This window comes from Phodopus roborovskii, unplaced genomic scaffold, assembly GCF_943737965.1.
Source record: "Phodopus roborovskii unplaced genomic scaffold, PHOROB, whole genome shotgun sequence".
In the NCBI taxonomy this organism is placed as follows: Eukaryota; Metazoa; Chordata; class Mammalia; order Rodentia; family Cricetidae; genus Phodopus; species Phodopus roborovskii.
In genome coordinates this window covers 15,874,402-15,890,388 of record NW_026126567.1, presented here as the reverse complement: position 1 = coordinate 15,890,388, position 15,987 = coordinate 15,874,402, and the positions used below count along the sequence as shown (strand labels likewise).

Below are 15,987 nucleotides of genomic sequence, written 5' to 3'. Positions count from 1 at the left end.
CAAGGCCTGCCGTGAAATTTATACTCATAACTGCATCCTATTTCCAACTTCTTAGTCTACTTAACATCCTTAATTTTGCCACAGCCCTTAACGAGATCTAGTTGCACCCATTGTGATAGCATGAGGTACATGGGAGGTAAAATTTTTTGCCTGTGTTTGTCATTAATGTTATACAAATGTAAACTAGGACTCATACATATATATGACACACACATGTGTGTGTCATGTATGTGTATACAACACTGAATAACTGAAACAAAATATAATGGCCCAGCTGTATCACCTTCCACAAATGCATTTTTCCAAGGACCTTTCATATTTCTGTATTTCAGAGCAAGTGCTAATACTAATGTCTATATTTGAGTGCATACTGGTTATTCTAATGCCCACAACTCTACAGAGTAGTTTTTATGAGGACACTGAAGTGTAGAGAGTTAGATTTATATAGCAAGTTGGTATTAAAGCTAAAATTTGAATTTTTGGTCATTTGCATCCTCATGTCACACACTTCCTTTTAACTGCATTGCTATGTTCAATAATAAATGTAAAAAATATATGGAAATAACAGTTTGGAGCTTTTATTTTTAAGAGGAATAAAAAGAAAACAAACAAACAAAAAAAACCTATATAAGGTCTGCCAAAGTTGTCATCAATTATTTTCAAGCTTTTACTCATAAACTGGGGGCTGTTGTATGGTATTAAGGCCTGGGTTGGTGATATGGGATGTGGAGGTCAGGGAGACTTTACTCTAGGGTAGTGGTTCTCAACCTTCCTAATGCTGCAACCCTCTAACTGTTTCTTGTGTTGTGGTGACCCCCAACCATAAAATTACTTTGTTACTGTTTCATAACTGTAATTTTGCTACTGTTATGAATCCTTAGTATAACTATCTGTGTTTTCTGATGGTCTTAGGTGACTCCTGTGAAAGGCCAGTATGGGCCCCCAAAGGGGTCAGGACCCACAAATTGAGTGAGAACCAATGTTCTAGGGCAAGACTTAGGCTGTTGAGAATTTCCACATAGAGACTGTGGAAATGAAGACAAAATACCCAGAGTTACGTCTTATTTACTGTGATGACATATTATTTATGATTTAATAAAGATTGCCTGAAGTATCAGAATGCAAAGGCAGCCACACTCGTTAGCCACAGAAGCCGGGCAGTGGTGGCACACACCTTTAATCCCAGAATGCAGGAGACAGAGGTAGCTGGATCTCTCTGTGAGTCCAAGGCCACCCAGATCTGCACAAGACTGAATCAGTCTAAAGAAGAATTAGAGTTTATGCCTTTAATCCCAGCCCTGGAGAAGTATAGTAAAGACAGGAGCCCAGTGTCTCAGGTTGCATTCTGAGAGGAGTTGCCAACCACAATGAAGAGAGGCAGCTATCTGAGGCCTGGAGGAGAGCTCATAGAGACAGGATCAACCCTTACAGTCGGAGGCAGAGGTAAGAGCTGCTTTGCTTCTCTGATCTTCAGCTTGAAGCCTGAACCCCAATATCTGTCTCGTGGTTTTTATTTTTATATTATAATTTGCTGCCTATTGTGTCATCATGTCATAAAGATTACGAAAGTTATCATTTTCTTTTTCTTTCCTTTTTTATATATTATTATTATTATTTCACACCATATTTTCCAATTCAAAATATGAAAGCCATTCACCTTATCTGTGACTGTTGTGGCAGGCAGGCAGTCTCCCTGCAAAACAGAATGCTTATTACCACTGCACCATTGGCTAGTGCCAGCTGTTCTGTGAGGAAATAGACATTGACTGACATATTTTCCATCTCTATAAAAATCAAAACAAAACACAACAAGGCAACAGTGTTTTATAATGATTTCTACCATTAGACCAAAAGACTACAGACAGAAAACTATGTCTCTAGGCCTCAATTGAGTCTCTAGGACTCAATGTGGTATGTTTTACAAAATTGGTTCTGACTTTGGAAGATTTATCCATAAACAGGAAATAGTCCAGCCAACCCTACTCAAAGGGAAGTCGAGCTTTTCACACTTACTACGTGAGCTTTCACTGGGTGACCATCTAAGGTAAGTAGATCCCTGTATTGGGTGGCCTTTCTTGATCATAGTCATGGAAAACAGGAAAATAGTTGTTCTTCCGAACAGCATTCAGCCTAAAAGGGTAAGGAACCTGAAATTTTATAGCAAGGCAGATAAAAGCACATCACAGCACTCCTATCTGGGGGTCTTTTGTTTACAAACTATATGATTTTATAACCCACTTTGCCAGGAAGACCAAGCCTTAAAGATTCAAAATAACAAGTTATAGTCCTTCTACAAAGTCAAGATTTCACCTTGGACATTAGGAACAGAGGGATACTCTATACTTAGGAACATAAAATACATAAAGAGAGTTAACAGTAATTTTTGACAACTATCAAGTGGCAGATAAATGAAAATATAAATGGAAACTTTTCAAAATCAGCACAAATCTGACAGGGGGAATTTACTTAGTTTCCTATAGGAAAATACAAAAGCTTAAAACAGTTCCAGTTGCTTGAAAATGTCTGAAAGCACATTCTCAGATAAAGAATAAAAGATGGTTAAATGCATAAAATGATGCACATTTTGCATAGTATTGTGCATTCATTTACAGCTAATACAAGAGTAGTGGGACACTATAATCTTTTGATAATAGCCACAGTATTTATGAATCCCCATTCTCATCCTTATGAAGAGAAAGGAAACAGCCTCTTTGGAGACATTTTTAAGAAAGACTTAACTATTTGTTCAAGAGAAAGTTGGAAGAACGAGGGGTAAAGAGCAACCCTGAATGGGGTGAGATGTGATCTGACCCATCAGTGGCCCATCCTCTCCAAGCCCTCCACTCAGATCTGCTTCTAATTAAACCTTGTAAGAGAGGATGGACCCAGCTGCATCACAATCAATAACAAAGTAAATCATCATTGTCCGCAGAGAGGTAACTGTTGCCTGTGTGTGTTTTGTCTTGACACACCAGCCCCAGACAAGAAGCTGCAAGTCAAAAGTCAAGTTTACAGAAAACTTGGGTTGTTCAATGGAGCGAGCGTGCCTCCCATAGGACCAGTGGTTAAGCCTGGCATTCATGAAAAGCACAGGTTTTACAGGCGCCACCACAGTAACATGCAGATCTGTAAGCAGAGAGCACAGATCAGCTCTTAGAAACCTGATGACTTTCGAATATAAACTGCCCCATGATCACTGTCGCAATTGAAGAAGTAATCAAGCTTTGGAATATCATTACTACAGTGACTAGTTATCTCCTAAAACACAGCATATTCTTTTCCAACTTGGTTTCTTTGAAACATGGTTGACACAATCAGGTTCTCTCCAACCACTCACCAGCATCTCTGTGTAAGAGACTAGTGGGACTGAGTGAGGGTTTTCATCAAAACCTTACCTTCTTGTCATTTAAAATGAGGAGTTCCAAATGCTGTTTAAGGCAGACAATCACAACCAACATCCCTATTGATGGCTGGGATGCAGGGCTGAGTTCATATCAGGTAGTCTAAAGCCATTAGGTGTTAAGGTTCACGGTCATAGCCAGCTGGTCTATGACAAATGAGTTCTAGTTACATGGAGATCTTTGCAGAGAAACTGAAGCATGTGAGATGGGGAATAGCATGAGAGAAGTTGGTAAGTTAGGTGGCATCACATGGGATTTTTGTCGCTCTATTAACGGCCAGGATGGGGAGAAGGAATTCTGGCAAGTCAGACTTATTTTCAAGGTAACTAACTGTTAAGTTTAGTCTGGTGGAAAGTTTAAAAGAAGGGAAGGAAAGATGTACATGGTAGGTTAAGACATTGTTTTGCCATGTTCTGAGAGAAAGAGATAGCCACAGCTTAGCCAGTTGATAGGAACAGGATGCAGCCTAATGGACCATTTTAAGCAATAGCCTAGAGGAACACTACCAACTGTGATGGGTACCTACCAGTCCATCTGATATTTGTATAGCGTAGACTACACTGTACATTCTGCACAATGATCCTTTTCTTGGGAAAACTGTGGTAAATAACATTTAGTAATCATTCATTTAAAACAAGGAGATATTGTTTACAAATTTTAGAAGAATATTTTGGGACAGTGGTTCTCAGCCTTCCTAACACTGCAACCCTTTAATACAGTACCTCATGTTGTGGTGAGCCCCAACCATAAAATTATTTCACTACTACTTCATAATTGCAATTTTGCTACTTCTATGAATCATAATATAATTATGTGATATGCAGGATATCTGAAATGCAATCCCCAAAGGAGTCAAAAGCCACAAGTTGAGAACCACTGTTTTAGGAGAACAAATACCATACTACTGTATAATTTCTTAATAATATTCTCCTTGAAATACATTATTCTGTCATCAAGATTTATGTAAAGCATCACTTCATCAGAAGTAGCCGTCACTGCAACTCTAGCTGGAAATCTGACAATAGAACTCACTAGCTTTCTGATCCTACGTAAGTAGTTCAGCCTTCCCCAGTCTGCACAGCAACACTAGGCACATTAAACTTCTCATGAGCATGAAATGAGGGGGCAAAATTTCCATTTGTGATAAAGCACTTCAAAACTGAGTATAAACAATTGTCTTCTGATTTGCTTAAAATTTCACATAACCATTAAAATAATTTTAAAAGAATGAACATTACTTCAGAAAACATTGAACCCACTTAGGAAAGAGCAATGCTAACTGTCACTAAACTGATAATGCTAACTGTCACTAAACTGAGGCAGCATATTATAGAAGTTTCATATCAGGCTGTAGAAAAGCCGAGCATGCTCTGTGGATTTACTTGACCCCAAGATAGACAGAAGCAGTGATGAGGACTGTAAGAGAAGCAGGGGGAGGGACTTGTTAGAGAATCTTCAGAGCAGGTCCATATCCAGAAACAGATTTATTAAAGCATTCTATTATTTCTTCTCCCTTGTGTCATCTGGTAAGAAAATGCATTCACAACAACTAGCTGTAAATTTCAGTCTTTTTGTTGAAGACACTGATTCTGTCCTTGGCCACACAACTTGGTCTGGCTACTGGAATGTGAATGGGCATCGCTTATGGCCACCAGTAAGTGGGGACTTCAAGAACTGTTGTTACAAGATTTGGCTACATCTTCCTAGGGACTTAATGCACTCAGAAACAGAAATGGCAGGCCCCAGATGGAAGCTGCTCCTTCAGCTAAGGTCCTGGCATTAAAAATATCTTAAGCAGGAACAAAGGAACCATTAATTTTCAGCTGAGATATATATGAGTGTATTTGCATAAGGCACCTTATGAATGTCCAATAGCTAGGCAAGAGAGAATAAATGGGACATCCAGGCAGAGACAGGAACTGTGGGAAGATTTTGAGGGGTGGGGAATTCGCCAGCTAGATGCTGAGGAAGTCGTATGTAAAATAACAAGGAAAAGTAACCAGCCACATGGCAGAGTGTAGATTAATATAGGTTAATTTAAGTTTTGAGAGCTAGTTGGGGACAAGTCCACACTAAGTCCAAGCATTTATACTTAATAAGAAGTCTCCATGTCATTATTCTGGAGCTGGCAGTCCAAAGAAAGACCTGTCCACAGAGGGTGCCACTTATCCCAATGTTACTAAGAAGTGACTAATCAGTAACTCTGAATTTGGAATTTCTATTGGAGTGTTCTGCAATCGATGGCTACTTTATAAGACAGACTGACAGCATCCATAGCTAGGAAAGATAATTCAGTAAAAATTAGAGGACTGTGTCCTTCCTCTTATTACACACCAAAGCGTGTAATAAGAGAATACTTGGCACTGAGTAGTAGAAAACAAAAACATACAAAGAATTTAGCAAGCAGCAGTAATTTAAAACACGTAGCCTCATACAACAAAGAGTTTAAAGAGCAGCTAGGCTCTAGAAATCATTAAAACATGGTCTTGGAACCTTCCTTAGCTAAGCATCCAGACATCATTCTAACAGAAATAAGCAGCTGTGCCATACTGTTAAATAATTCTGTGCACTTCAACAGGCTTCAGTACTACATATCCAAATGCAGTTTTCCTCTGAATTTCATCTTCACAAACCAAGGGCAAAAGTGACAGGCACTATCATACTTGTGTTTGTATCGGATAGAAAAAATGTTATTATAGTGTTATGCCAGAGAAACAAAATAGCTATGACAACTCAGCCTTCCTAAATGGGCTTTTTATCTAACTACATTTTAAGCTTTTGAGTGTCCTTTGCTCTCTTCAGACAAGTAAAACTGTATGAAAAAAAGTCTGCACTAAAACAGAACTTCTGCCTCAAATCACAGGGAACCTATTCGACATCGTGATTCATGTTAGCGAAGTTTAACACATAAAGGAGATTCAGCACTATAGAGAGGACATAAACATGAGAACCATATGTATCAGTTTCCTAAATGGCATTTTATAAAAGCCTTTTGACCTGAGGTACACAAGTCACATTCAACTACTGTGTTAATGTTGCTATAATTAAAAGCTAGTGCCACAGACACTACAAGGGCATTGTCCATGCCTTGTAAAAGCCTTGTAAATGAGTTGAACCATTACAAAGGAAGCAGACAGCCAAAAAAAAAAAAAAAAAAAAAAAAAAAAAAAAAGACTTCCAGCCCTTTTAATAGACTAAATAAATAAATACACAGGTGGCTAAAGAGTCAAAGATCTGGTGAGCTATGGGATGCTTCTTTGCACTGTGAATATGTATTGCTCCCATTGGTTGATAATGAAAGCTGAATTGGCTGAATTGCCCAATAGCCGAGCAGCAGAATACAGCTAGGCAGGAAAGCCAAACCAGATACAGAGAGAAGGGTGGAGTCAGGAAGACATCAGCTAGCCACCCAAGAAGCAAGATTCCTGTCAGCCACTAGAGCAGCAAGATGTACTAGACCACAGGTAAAGGCATGATCCACGTGGCAATGCATAAATGAATAGAAATGGGTTAATTTAGAAGTAGGAGCTAGTTAGTAAAGAGCCTGAGCAATAGACCAAACAGTTTGTAATTGATGTAAGTTTCTGTGAGGTTATTTGGGATCATGAAGCCGGGAAACGTAAGCACCCACTTCTGTTTATAATGTTTGGGTTTAAATCCAGGTCAGGATGGCTCCAGTCAACACTTGTCACTATTCAATTTTGTTTCCACGATATTTTGCTTAATTTCTAAGTGAAGTTTTTATTACAGAGATGAGTAAGTACTCTAGAATGATGGCAACACCTGGCTTGTACTATCATACTACCTATTCACATGTTTGCAAATGATGGAAGTCATATTAAGGTGCTTGGGGATGTTCTGGCCTGTGTGGCCAGTGGCTGGGCTGGCTTTAGCATTCCACTCCTGGTACTGTCCTTTCTAAGGATGCCTCCATTTGAGTGTCTGTGTGGTGCTCAGGTTGTCCCATTCTTTTCCTGCTACCTCAAGAGAGAAGGATCTTTGTGGCAGCTTCCACAGCAAATCTGGAAGAAGCTTCCAGGCACTCCAGCCAACAGATGTGTTCAAGAATCATGGGTAAATCCAACACTTTGGCCACAGAGATTGGCTGTGCTGAACTCAAGCCAAGTAAGCTCTACCCATGTGTGGACTTGAGTTAAGAGACAATTCAAACTAAACCAATGGTGGGGAGCAGGCAAAAGCTACAGTTCCCAAATATACAAAGGTGGATCCTTGGTAGCAAACAGCAGATTACCACATAGAGAATATTTCTATATCACCACAATATGTAACACAAAGTTTGCCCATATTCTGAATTCAGTATATTTGTGTTTAATTAAAGTGTCCATATTGCTCATGATCCAGTTTGTCAGGATAAAGGGCCTCTCAGACCATTACTCCTAACAACTGAATTCCACAAACAGAATAGGAAGTTTCGGATGAGCTTCTGATGAGGAACGAATTAGTGAAAACCAGGCATCAACTCAACAACATCAATAATCTATTCCTTGCCAGAAACACAAAGACTCGATGGTAGTGGAAATACTGAGGGGGTTGGTCCTGCCAGCATGTAGAGTTCCCAAGAGCCAGTGTGGCCTGATTTTATCCCTAGACTGTATTTGAAAATCACTATTCTATACAGTTTTATGATGGATAAGCAAAATCCAAAGCATTGGCACATTTTTCATCAGATTGTTGGGTAGGCTTTCCAAATATTTAAAAGGGAAAAGTATCATGTCTGTATATCCTCAATACAAATCTAGGAGGTAAAGGTAATTGTTTATTTAAAAAGTTTTTTGTAAAACATAATAATAATATACGTAATTATTATAGGTGTACTCTGGCCAGATATCATATATGCCTTGGTGGATATCGTTGCTGCCCTATCAGTAAATAGAGTGAGATGGAAACTGAAATTGGTCTATTTCACTGTCAGATTACTTGTAGTTTTATGACTCAAAGTCAGATGGAGATCCTTTATCTCAGTAAAATTGGGGAAGGAGCATAACAGTTCTGGTGATCAAATTATCATGTGTTTAGTCATTCACATACTTCGGCCACTAGATGCCTAATGAGTAGAGATGGCCAATGGTTTAAAAGCTCTATGACCTATACCTGTCTGTTTTTGTGTTGATACCAAGCTGTTTTCAGATCTTTAATAGTTTGAAGTCAGGGAGGTGATGCCCCTGGAAGTTCCCTTATTATACAGAGTTGTTTTGGCTATCCTGGGTCTTTTGTTTTTCCATATAAAGTTGAGGATGGTTCTTTCAAGGTCTGTGAAGAATTGTTCCAGAATTTTGATGGGGATTGCATTGAATCTGTAGATTGCTTTTGGCAAGATTGGAAGGCCTCATCCTCTCTGGGAAGCAGAATCCGGATGGGTTGGGGTTTGATGGAAGGGATAGGAGGGTGAGGGAACTGGGATTGACATGTAAAACAATCTTGTTTCAAATGTAAATTTTAAGAAAAAAGCTCTGTGGCCAATATGCTTCCCAATAATATCTTACCCAGAGAAATGTTATTTATTAGCTGCTATATAGATTATAAAATACAGACCTGGAATGAATTGTTACTGTGTGGTCCTTAATTAGACAATCGTCAATTTTTTTTCACTTAGCATAGTTTTAAGAGTATTGTTTAACAGGCTGTCTCTTCGGTCATCCCAGTCAATGCTTCATTAAACTAATAATATTTACTTAGGTGTGGTGGCACAGGAGACACAGTCCTAAATGCTTTACTTAAACTAAGTCAATGATCTTCAGCCAACTCCATGATTCAGTCACTTACTATCTTCATTAAATGCAAGATATTTTATTTATTTATAATTGTGTCTTGCTTCCTTGTTTTCAGACTTAAAGCCAAAATAATTTAAGAAGTCGTAGACAAACATACTGAATAAACTAAAAGCAAATGAGAGGCAAAGAGTGCAGTAAAATAAAATAATGCTATGTTTACTATTATGGAAAAAAATACATGTCATAGAGTCTGTGCAGCTGTTGTATAGGACAATAAGCTCAGATGTGAACTGCCTGGAAAATAAAACATAATCAGGCACAAAATTCAGCAGCCATCATAAGAAGACAAGCCAGCCACCCAGGCACAAATTTCTGGCAAGAAAATCATTTTGTGGGACATAAGAAAGAACACAGCATGTTCTGCAGTAACAGACAGGAGGCCATTAGCAGTGTGAGTATAAGGTATGAGGAGAGCATTGGTCAGGGTCCTCTATAAAATTTTCTTTTCCACCTCTAATAAAGCCTTTACATCTTGCTGAGAATACTACTGTTTGTTATTTTTAAAGGTGTGTGGAGGACCAGACTCCCAACTCTGTGGCTACAAGGGACTAAGGCGCCTGAGAGGGTAACAAACATGTCTTTATTCCTTCCTGGTCACTTAAATAATAAAAGAAGCCACCTCAGACCCTAAGGTAGATTTTGGATTTCTAAAACCTCGAAACAGAGTTGTTTAAAATTTGACATGACAAAGAAAGAAAATTCAACTTTGGGTGAGCCTATATTGTATCATTCCCCATGGAGGGGTACTCTCTTACCCTAGAGGCAGGAAGGAGGAACTAGTCCCTACTCCAAATGACTTGACTTGTTGATCCCTCCTGGAAGGCATCATCCTCCCTGAAGAGTGGGGGGGGTGCATGGGATGGGAGGGGGCTGGGGGGACATGGGAGGGAGAGCAGGAGGGAGGGAAGGAGAGGGAACTGGGATCGATACATAAAATAAGAAAAAATAAAAAGTCCACTGAATGAAAAAAAAAAAAATGATGGCTCAAAAGTCATTTAGTGAAACAGTATGTGTGTAAGGATATGATTTGGGGAAGTGCAACCACCTGGAGTCAGGTCAATATATTAACCTTTGGTACTTGTAACTAATATTTCCAAGGCCAATAGATTGGTTCCTTCAACTTTTCTAACCCCGAGAGTCCTCCTGAAGCATCATTTTGTGCCAAAAAATCTTTTGACTTCCCAGTTTCTTATCCCTCCAGTGGAAAGCCTGTTGCTTCCAAACAACCAGAAGCAGAGATGCAATCAGTTGCCTTCACAGTATTCATAACCACAGTCTCGGTGATAAAGAGCCCAGTAGTCCCACATCCCACTGACAGGGGAAAAAAATAAACCTTAAGGAAGCCAACTGATTGATTTTTCTGTCCATTAAAAAAAATTAAATCCCAACTTATCTGAAATTGGGTTTTCTGGTATCATCCTTGCCTTAGGTAAATGAATAGAATAAAAAATCTAAAATTGCGTTTTTTCATTCAAGAAGTCCTCAATAGCTGGTTAAGTCCTAAGGGGAATTAAAAAAAGAAAAAAATAAGCGTAACTCTTTTCTTTGCCTGAAGTAACATAAATTAGATCAGAGCCATAAAATAATTAAATCACACATTGCCCAAAGGGGTGTGTTCCAACACTGAAGAATCCAGAGAAAGTACATACAATCCTGGAATGGACTTGTCCTGCCCAGATGTGAAAAACTAAAGCCAGCCACCTACAGATTCCACACTGCCTAGAACATTTGCAGCACACCAGAGAACTTTCTAGAATGTGTAGTGCATATCCTCTGGTATTTGGCATGCCATGGGCTACTAGAGGTTTCAGTATCAGGCAGATGTTACCTGTTTCCACCCATCTCTCCTTTAGAGGACAGGCAAACTGCAGATCACACAGACCCTGGTTTACCTGGTAATTCCTCAGGACTGAGCACAGCACTAAAAGCTAGCTGTTGGTAATCAGTATTGAGCGCCCCACTGAGCTCCTACCCGCCTTTCCTTTGCTGTTTTCTTTCATAATTGAAGAATAATACTCAAATGATATACCCAGATATTTAAGTATAATGACCCATCACACGAAGAAATGTCACACTTACTATAGTCACCTACATAAGTGTTGCTCTTTATACCTTTCGAAGACTGTCAGTGTGGACAGAACCAGAGGACTGTGATGATTCCACCCTGCTTTCAAGGACTTGCTAAATGCTACCCTTGGTGCTCCATCTCTCCCTAGCTCAATGGCCTTTACCAAGCTTTGTGTTTCCACTTAAGCTGCCCAGAATCATCTGAGAGCAAGAATCCACTTCCCAATTGCACTAATGTCTCCACCCTTCAAGTAATACTCACAAACTAGCTGTCAAAAGTAAAGGTCTCTATTCTGCACGGAGACAACTAGCTCCGTAAGTTAAAAACATTCTGTTCACTATTATCATTTCTGGAGATGTTTTTAATCCTTTAAAACATTCACATAAACTCAACTGTAAGTGAAGATGAATGTCTGGATAGCATCGTTTCCGTGGTGCCACAACCCATGAGGGCACCAAACACTTGGGAAGCAGGCAAGTTTGTAAGAAGTTCTGAAACTGCTTTTGTTTGGGAGAAGAGGAATGAACAGGGAAATAGTCATGGGAAAATATATAATAAATAAAGTCATTTTCTTAAATGTGAATTTGTTAGATTAGATCATTGAAAAAAACTCATTTGGTAAAAATGCAATATTTTGCTTTGGAAACTCCAAAGAGAATTTCCTTATAAAAATACATAGTTGCATATGAAAATAATAATCTACCAAGAAGGAAAGTTATTAGGTTAATGCTCCAACTATCAGAGTCACTAATGTGGATTTCTAAAATAAAGCCCATACAGAGGCATTTGGTTATATTCGCATTCCACCCACTTTCCAAGTCCTCTGACTTTTATAGTCACTCATGGGAAACTCTGATTTATGTTAAGTAAGTAAGCGTAAGACCTGGATTTATTCCCTAAATATTTTCACATACTAACCAGAAACACATTTGGATAAACATCTATATGTGCTCCACAAATTAGTGACCCTTGGAATGTTATTTAAAAGCTTAAATCAACAAGTCAGCAAATTGTTTTAAATTGCACATCAAGATTAGAACATGGTATTATGTGACCTTGAAATAGAGTTCACTTATTAAAATGACTATAGCATAGAGAAATTTTCCTTTATATTATAATTCAGCTCATAAATGTAAATATTTGTATGCTATATCAGTAAAGTATGTCAGTGTCCTTCATGTTTCCTTTTCAATTCTTAGTTTTATCCGACATCTGAAAATAGTCACACTATATACAATAGCATTTTGATTAATTCTTAATGTGCCTCAAAATGTATGTGTCAAATTATGCTTTCATTATAACATAAGAACAATCTCTATCTTTTCATAATCAAGCTAAAATATTATGTAACCCTAGTTCACCCATTTTCTCTGTTTTCTAGTATCTCACTGCATCAGTCTGATCAGGTATGTACCACTCTCTGGTGAAAATGATTTCTGAGTTTCACAAACAATGCTCTGATAAGCATTTGCATGCAAGACTCTTTAAATGCCATGAAAGCGTTTTCTCGGGATGTGCTTGCTTGCATTTCTAGCTCTCTGAATTATTGGCAGTATCCTCGCAATGGTACCTAGAGATTCTGCTTCCCCAAGTCAAGTCTAAAAAGTTTTCTAAAGGCTTAACTTTACCTTGCTTTCATTACATTTTCAACAAATGATAGTTTTCTGAGGAGAGTACAATGAGGCCCTGTGATGCTACCAAGATGTAAGAAGACAAGCACACTCCACTCCTGAGCCAATACCACAGGCTAACACTGCTAAATTAATTAGAGTTGTGGTTGTTTTTCCCTGACACTGATCCTCAATTCTAAATTCTTTTCTTTTCTTTTTTTGACAAAGAACAACTCACTTTATTTTCTAACTCTAGCGAAAAAGGCTGAGTCATATGAGCCATTTTAGGAATTAGCATGTATCTAAGGCATAGAAAGTTCCAGATCAACATAATGAATAAACTATTAATACCATTAAAAATAACAATGTCCATATGAGTAAATATTGAAAATAGTTCTTTAAACAACCACATCCAGAAACAGCCTTGTATCTGGATAGAGATTGATGGATAGAGTAAAGGAAATGAAAACCTTGCCATGATAAACATAAAAGGTCACAAATCATATACAAATCTATACCCAATTGTACATAGATTGCCATCTGTTGTTAAGAGAAATAGATTCATCTACCAAAGAAGATCTTAAGTCCAACAAATAAATCCCTGACTCAATTCTAAATTCGAACTTAGCTCCTGTCTTAGGGTTTCTATTGCTGTGATAAAACCCCGTGACCAAAAAATCAAGTTGGGGAAGAAAGGTTATGTTTGGATTACACTGCCTTATAGCTGTTCATCATTGGGGAAAGCCAGGGTAGGAACTCAAACACAGCAGGAACCTAGAGACAGGAGCTGACACAGAGGCCATCCTGCTGTTCATTTGCTTGATCATCATGGATGGTATGTTCTGCCTGCTCTCTTACAGAACCCTGGACCAATTGAATGGGGGTGGTTCTATGAACAATGGGCTGGGCCCTTATCCACAAATCACTAATTAAGAAAATATCTTACAAGCCTGCCTGTATATATAGCCCTATCTTATTGAGGAATTTTTTTTTCTCAACTGAAACTCCATCCACTCCAGTGACTTCTAGCTTGTATTGAGTTGACATAAAACTAGCCATCATAGTTCAAAAACCCACACTTCAGTATCTTGGTTAAAAGGACTCTCGGGGGCAATCACAAGAACCTCTATAAAAGCACTAGGAAAAGTTCGCATAGTCCTACAGAAAGTTTAAGCGTGAATGAGTTTTCAAGCATTGAACACAGATCATAATTTGGACTATACCCTGAACAATGGAATAGTTTATAGTGTGAGAGCAAAACACGGTCCACATTTACAAAGACAACGAAAGCAACAGTTTGGAAATCGAGTAAAATGAACCAAGTCAGGAGTATCAGTTGAAAGACATCTGTTAATGCTTGGTGTAGAATATGTTAGGTCCTGAACTCTGGCGTGACATGGAAGGTAGAAAGAAATGAGCTATATGCAGTATATGATTCTCAAGGCCAGCATGGTGAGGGGAGACAACTTCAGCAAGAAGTCCTCTGACCTCCAAGCCTCACATACATGCCGACACAGACACTCACACACACTTGTATGCACACACTTACATACACACAAATAACAAATAAATAAATAAATAATAAAAGGCAATAATAAAAAGCATGGAAGGATGCTCAATACCACTGGTCATTAATAAAATAGGAAGTAATAACCCAGTGGGACACTGGTAAGTAGTTATAACAAAAAAAAAAAGACAGATAAATGCAAGTGTCTGCAAGTATATGAGAAAATTATACATTATTAGTGATGACATAAAAGGGTACAAATTTCAGAGAACAGTTAGGCAGAACCCCAAAAAATTAAATCCAGAGTTACCAAACGACCCAGAAATTCTTCTCCTTGGCGTACAAACAAGACTAATGACAACATATCTAGACAAGCTTGTGCATAAATGCATATAGTGGCATTATACAGCCTGATAAAGCATTAGACACTGACTGATAAAGACAATGGAAATAAAATGCCGTTCACCAACAAAACTCAGCACTTAATGAGCCATAACATAGATGACCTGGAAAACGTGATGCCAAATGAAAGACATTATTCACAAAAGACCACACAGTGCATTATTCCACCCATGTGGCATGTCCAGAATGGGAAAATCCACAACCAGAAAGCAGATTAGCTGCTTCCTGGGTCTTGGGGAGTGGGGCTAGAGGGGTAAATGCAGCTGCTTCTATGAGGTGGGGGGGGGGTGACTAAATGGTCAACAATCAGATTGTGCTCCACAATCCAAATGCTCTAGAATTAGAGTGAACAAGTCTGTGAATGTGCCAAAAATCATTATGCTGTGTTTCTCACAGGTAGATACTATAGTAAATGAGGGTTTTTTTTTTTTTTTTTTTAATGACTTTTAAATAAACTATGTTTCTGCTGGGTCTCGGCATAAGAGAAAGTCAAAAGGATACTTTCTCTGCCACAAGAAATTAATCCATTAGTACATTCTAGTTTAACTGGTGGGTGTTAGTGTTTAGGCATCTGTACTGGCCTGTCCTTGGGGTTCTGACAGGATACGCCTCAGCTGCAGCCACTAAGAGCACCACCTGTGCACATTCACTATGTTTCCCTTTAAAAGGGCCCCGCCCACCTCCCATCCCTCTTTCCAGATGTTTCTGTCCTTCCCTAGCCCCACCCCAGCCCCGCCTGTTTTCTCTGTCTCTCTCTCTCTCTCTCTCTCTCTCTCTCTCTCTCTCTCTCTCTCTCTCTCTCTCTCTCTCCTGCTGTTGCTTCTATCCCCAGAGGACAGACTCCCCATCCCTTTTCCTTTTATTCCAATCCCTTTTCCTTAATTAAAAACCCTCCAGCTGAACTCTGTCCCATGGCATCTTTCTCTCTCAGGCTGCTTTTTGAAAATTACAACAGTAGGTGACTGCTAACTGGCTATATATTCAATATCCATGCACTATATTGCCACATAATGTTGAAGTCAGGGTGCTGATAATAGCCCATTTGAAAAGTCACCCAGCATAGTCTCTTTCTAAAGAGAATGGGAGAAATAGAAACAAAGGAAGACAGAAGAAGCTGAGAACTCACTAAGAAAAATCAACTGGGAAATTATTACATTTTTCTCACAGTAGAAACCATGTATGTCGTAATCAGTCATGCCAGTGGACC

At 38.8% G+C, this 15,987-nt stretch overlaps 1 protein-coding gene across 1 annotated transcript in view; it reads right to left on the bottom strand.

Moving 5' to 3' along the window:
* Cpq (carboxypeptidase Q) overlaps window positions 1–15,987 on the bottom strand; it is a 363,792-nt gene that overhangs the window by 274,028 nt on the left and 73,777 nt on the right. The gene's annotated exons all lie outside the window — the stretch shown is intronic.